Genomic DNA, 6,000 nt, shown 5'->3' on the forward strand with positions numbered 1-6,000 from the left:
GTTTTAATGAATTTATGGCATTACGCATCCTGAATTTGTAATAACGAGATATACTTTCACGAAACTTTTCGCTGAATATTTTCAGTAAATACTGGAAAATCAGTTAACTCTAAATTTTTTTATAGAAAGTTTTTGAAGCTGATTGATAAATTTTGTTGACAAAAATGATCAAGTTTAGAAAATAAGGCAAACTGGAAATGGAGCAAATTGGGTGATCTAAAATTTATGAAATCTAAGATGAACTCGAAAATTATTTAATTCAAATTTTGATTTAAATAATAAACGGATAATTTTTTCAATTATAAATTTAATTTTTAATAGAAAGAGTAAAAAAAAATGATTTTGTTTTCCATAAATATTTTTTTTTAAACCCATTTTGCCCCGATTTTTTTTTTTTATACGAATCTTTGTTTTACGATCGATTCTTTCTTTTCTCAATAAGTCTATAAGTGATTGAAAAATAAATAAAACCTGAGATTTTTCAATTGGATTCACTATTCAATTATTTAAATATAATTTATATTTAATTTAAAGTTTAAGTTTCAGTAGACGATCTCCCATTGGAAAAAACTTATTATTTAATTTTATATTTCACGAAGACATATTAAATATATAGAGTAAAAAGTATATTTATAGCTGGTATATACAGAAAATTTAATTTCGTGAATTTAAAAAAAAAGTTAAAAAATTCATCGGATGCGATATTTTTGGATTTTATGGGTCGCAAGAGAGTGAACCGTTTATTTGAGACACCACAGAGTTATCATTTATATCGCCGTATTCTGTTTTTTTTCTTCTCCCACAAGGTTATATTTACGAGCAAGGTAAAAAGTTTTTCTATCGTTTATTCCAGAGAATTGCTTGAAGGACCACCCGCAGCCAGTGAGGATGCCAAATAATCCTAAACTCTTTGGTTCGGCTAACGAGATGAGGTAGGTAAAATACGTAGTTTTTGGGACCATTGGTTATGTGCGAATCCCGCGACGAGGATAAAAGTTTAAGTGTGTGCAACTGTAGAGAGAAAGAAAGATCAGAGACAGTAGTGGGAGCTAAAAAATTTGAAATAGAATAAAAATAAAAAAAAGGACAGATGGAAAAAGAGAAGTAGTAGAAAGGTCCAACTGGACTTGGTGCTGTGCCAAATGTCTATGTATATGGAGAGAGATGGTTCAAAGTATTTACCGTCTCCGTATTTCGTTTCGACTTGCTCTCTTCTCCAATAGAACCCACTACCAGAAAAGATAGAAAACACCGTGTGACGCTAAAAGCCATAGCTGTACTTTTTTTATTTTTCTACTTTTTCTGGTGAAAATAAAAATCAAAGAGGATGTCAAATATTAAATTCAAAAAGATGTGTCGGATCTTGTCAGCCGCATTTTGCTGCTAAATTTTTACTTTCATGTTTTTGTAAATCAGAGTTAAAAATTCTATTTTATTTATTAAATATAAGATGATCTAGATGTACTCTTATAAATATCATGCTTTTAGTTGAAATATTTATCGATTAATTCAGTCTCGAGTTTAATAAATGACCCAAAACATCAAATAAACTAAAGTACGAAATGATAAATCCCCGGGGTAAACGAACTGATTAAAATAATTAATCACTCAAGCCGATTTCATTAATAAAACCGAATGAATTAAATATATATTACAATTTCATTTCTCGATAGTAATCTTTCAGTGTTTCTTTTTGAGGGTTCTCTACATTCGCCAAGGGAATTCACGTATTCCCCGAAATATTGGCATGTACTACAGGAAACGGGCAAATGGATTCGATACGTAGTACCACGAGGGAGATACGCACACATGGGCATGAGTTATTTAATATATAGAATAGTACCTAGATGGAGGGATACTGTATATCGTATACAGTATATAATATAAATACAGAAATACATATAATGTGTTGAAGAGTAGGCGAGAGAATATACGCGAGCCGCGACGACTCTCACGAGACTCATATATCGTATCATTTTGTTCCCGAGGGCATTTGTCGTCGACTATACTGTATACATGTACGTGTATTATGACCCTGGAACAATGTTATCCAAGACGAAGTTGCCATCCTCACACTAACATATGCAAGACTTGATCCGCATGCAATATCATAGAGAACAAACCTTACCAAAATATCCACGTAAACAATAGTATACATTTTGAATTTTTATTTTTTGGCATACACCAGAATATTAAATTGTATGAAATTCCTGACACACTATATTCAAATATACCTGTCATGGAATATAATCGAGTTTGTTATATGGAAAAATTTTTTGAATGATGACCAAAACTTGTAAAAATTTTCGACGCGTCATGAATGCAAATGATGATTGAATGTTATAAAATAACATTGTAACACTGTAAAAAAAACTGGGGTAAGTCCAGGCGGTGTAGGTGTTCAAATTTTCGGTGTTAAATTTCAACATCGAAAGCGGTGTTAAAATAACACCGCAGCTGGTGTAAATATTCTTTATTGGTGCACGAAAAAAAATGAATTATATAAATTGAGAACGACAAGTAATATAATATGATAAAGTGATCAGCAAATACTATCATTCTAAATAGTAATTTTTTCATTTATCATTAAAACGTGAATAATTACAGAATAAGTATGAAAATTTATTGTCTTTGCAAAAAAAATTACTATTTGAACTTTAGAAATCGTAACCGATACTTAGAAAATTGACGACACATATTACAAAATTTATTATTCAGGGTGTTAAAGATCCCCATATTGACACTCGGCTTCCGGGTAATAATTTCAAACACTAATTTTTAAACTTTATTTTTTTCTGTGTGTTAAAAAAATTTCCCGGTATTAAAATATTTTTCAGTGTTGAAGATCTCTACAGTTAATTACTATTTTCATTAATTAATTGAACCATTGGTGATTGAAATCGTGGGCGTAAAATTGGGTAATGTTTTAATAAATTACGTATAACATAAACAATTATTTAAATAAGTACTTAGCAAGATTGAAATTTCCTCTAGATAATATTCATTAAATTTTTATATTTCTTTACATGTAATACATTTTTTTTTTTTTTCTAATTTCTATACGTGCAATTTTTTTTTTTTTACACCAATTTAACACCGGTATCAAATTAAGTTCATTATTAACACCGCTCTTTTTACAATAAAGAAAAATGAACGTGACATCGATAATGATTTTTAGTTCGGGACTTTTGTCGACGTCAGCTGTCAGTACAGTTGACATCAGTTCCTTTGGTTATTAATACGTACTTGTTATGAACCCTTTTGACTCGAGTCGGTTTGCTCTTTAAACTTTCTTTCATCTTTGCTTAGCGGGCCGCCACAGTTGCGCATACAACTCAATATATATTCTTAAAGGTCACCACATCAGTTAAAAAAACACTAAAAATGTCAAACCTGTACTTCAATAGCTGCCAATACATTTAAATATTTATCTTTTATCGGTTTAAAAATTCGCATTAATAAAAAATAATGTTCTTAAATTAATTTAGAGCAAAGTGAGGATTTGAAATATATTTATAAAAGTAATTGCTGTTAAGAGTATTTCCTGTCTGGTGACTGAGCAATTTTGGTAATGGAACACTATATAATTTTGCGCCCGTAGCACAAAAGCTGTAGTGGGTTTCTAGGGCAACCTGTGTGTTCATCTCATCCGCTGTAGTACTACAACAGTTTTCTCTCGCTCCTTTCTATCCTATTCATCCGCAACATATATATCTGTACGTAGATCTTTCAAAACCAATCAAGTCCACCAGGACTTTATTGCGAATGAAATCCAGTTATAGTTTCCATTAGTGTAAGCCGGAAGCTTTTATTATTAATCTGACAACTAAAACCGAAATTACTCCAGAAATATATATGTACATATATAATCTACTATCTAATTTGTATAGATTGTCTGAGTATGCTGGCAAATCATCGCTACACACCAATAATTAAAAGTTTGTCTTGTTTTTAAATGGATAATTGTATATAATCCAAGCAAAGTGATTTGACATCAGAAAGACCAATTGAATAGTGGTGTTGAAACATGTAAGCCGATGATGAGAGGGAAAATGTTTGTGAAACCAAAAGCTTATCGTTGACGTTGGTGAAGGCGAGTGCGGGTGTGTAGGGTAAAATTCAGCGATGTGATAATCTGGTGCACTAAAACCCATACTGGCCTCGTTCCCCTTTCCTCAATTCAAGCTTACCCAGTTTGGTTTGGTGTGTAAGTATTAAAGGACAGAGATTGGAGTATGCAAATGCAGGGCATCAAGCGCCACTGAAGCGAGGGTCGTGTGTGCTTATTGAATACCCCATTGACCTCGAAATCTCTCAACAGGGGAAACTGCCGATCGTGAGAGCTAATTACATTGGCTATTACCCTTCCAAGTGCTACAATAAGTTATATACACGTCTGTACCCCTTTTTTAAGCCGTCGTCGATTATTGTCATGTAGATGTATATTTAGATTTAAATTTAAACTGCCTGTATTTTAAATTACTTAATAATTGAATTGATGATGCAAGTTATTAAAAGGATATTAGAATTTGTTCAAGAGTATTAATATGTTGCCGATGGTTTAATGGAGGAAGAGTAGCCTTGTCTTGGAATGCGATTATTTCCACTCTGGCGCTTGTAGAGCTATATCTTTTCCACAGTGTCGTTAAACCGGCTATCAGCCTTAGAGTTTAGAGGATCTAACTCATCTTAAAAGGTAGCAGCCAGTGTATAAGCGTCTCTAATGTAACTAGTAACCTCTGGCCCCCCGAGTTCTCTCGGATAACCCTCTGATTTCGCTCTATTCCGGGTCAATGAATAATTTGATTAATATCATCGTACACACCGGCGGCCTTCAAACTCTTGTGCAACCTCCAAGTCCACTAGTACAGTAAGATGTAATTTATGACGCCACGATGATTAAGTCTTTACTGAAAGTTTGTTCTTTGACGGAGCGAATCAGATCAACTTGGGGTATTTTCAAAGATAAAATAATTTATTATTTATTTTATTTTATGTTGAAAATAAAATTAACATAGTGTGTTGTATTTATATATGTATATATATACATATGTATATATGGGCACCAGCTGTCCATCAATTTCCCGGCGTTCACATAAATTGTTAAAGCTCATGTTTCAGAAATCAAAATAGATGAGTTATGTTCACATTTATAACAAACGTGACGCTACGTAACTAAACCAATCAATATTGTTACAAAATACATACAACTGAGTATACTTTAATTTACTTTGTTTGATAAATATAAACAATTTGTGCTTGGATAGTCATTAAAATTTTTTAAAATCAAATGCAAACATAATTAGTATCAATACCAAATATTCTATGTTGTTTGTTATTTTTTTTATTAAATTTATCCTTCGCAATGCTTTTAATTAAAAATAATTACACCAAATAAAATAAATTGCAATGTTTGATTAATTAAAGTGAAATAAATTAATGAGTTGAAATTTAAAATGTAATGAACTCTTGAAAATTTATATATTTTTTTAAAAATAATAATTATTATTATTTTTAGACAGATACAGAATTAAAGTAATTGAAATCTATAATTATGAGTACGAATGCAAGTGCGAGTGATGAAAATCTCATGAGTATGTTTTAAGTGGATTTAATAATTTTTTTAAGCATGCATCCATACAAAGTTGATGTACTGGAGTCTAGAGGGTTGAATAGATCATAGTTATGATGAGCGACGGGTGAATAAATTTGAATTATCAATAAGTCGTACAAGGAGTATAGGTATTATAGTATCTTTTCAATAAATTTAATTGCGTGGAATCTTATAGGTTAATTAACCTGAGACGAATTACTGCAATGGACGGAAAGACTGATTGGATTGTCGATCGGCTTTGACATTAAGTGGTTGAGCTCAATAGTGCGAAGACGTTTCCCATTGTTCAATGAGCACTGAAATCGATCGTTCACTTAATGAAACTGTGTTGTATTACATCACTTCTAATCAAAATAAACCCATCCGATATTATTCTCTATCTCGAA

The sequence above is a fragment of the Microplitis demolitor genome, chromosome 3 (genome assembly GCF_026212275.2).
Source record: "Microplitis demolitor isolate Queensland-Clemson2020A chromosome 3, iyMicDemo2.1a, whole genome shotgun sequence".
Classification (NCBI taxonomy): Eukaryota; Metazoa; Arthropoda; class Insecta; order Hymenoptera; family Braconidae; genus Microplitis; species Microplitis demolitor.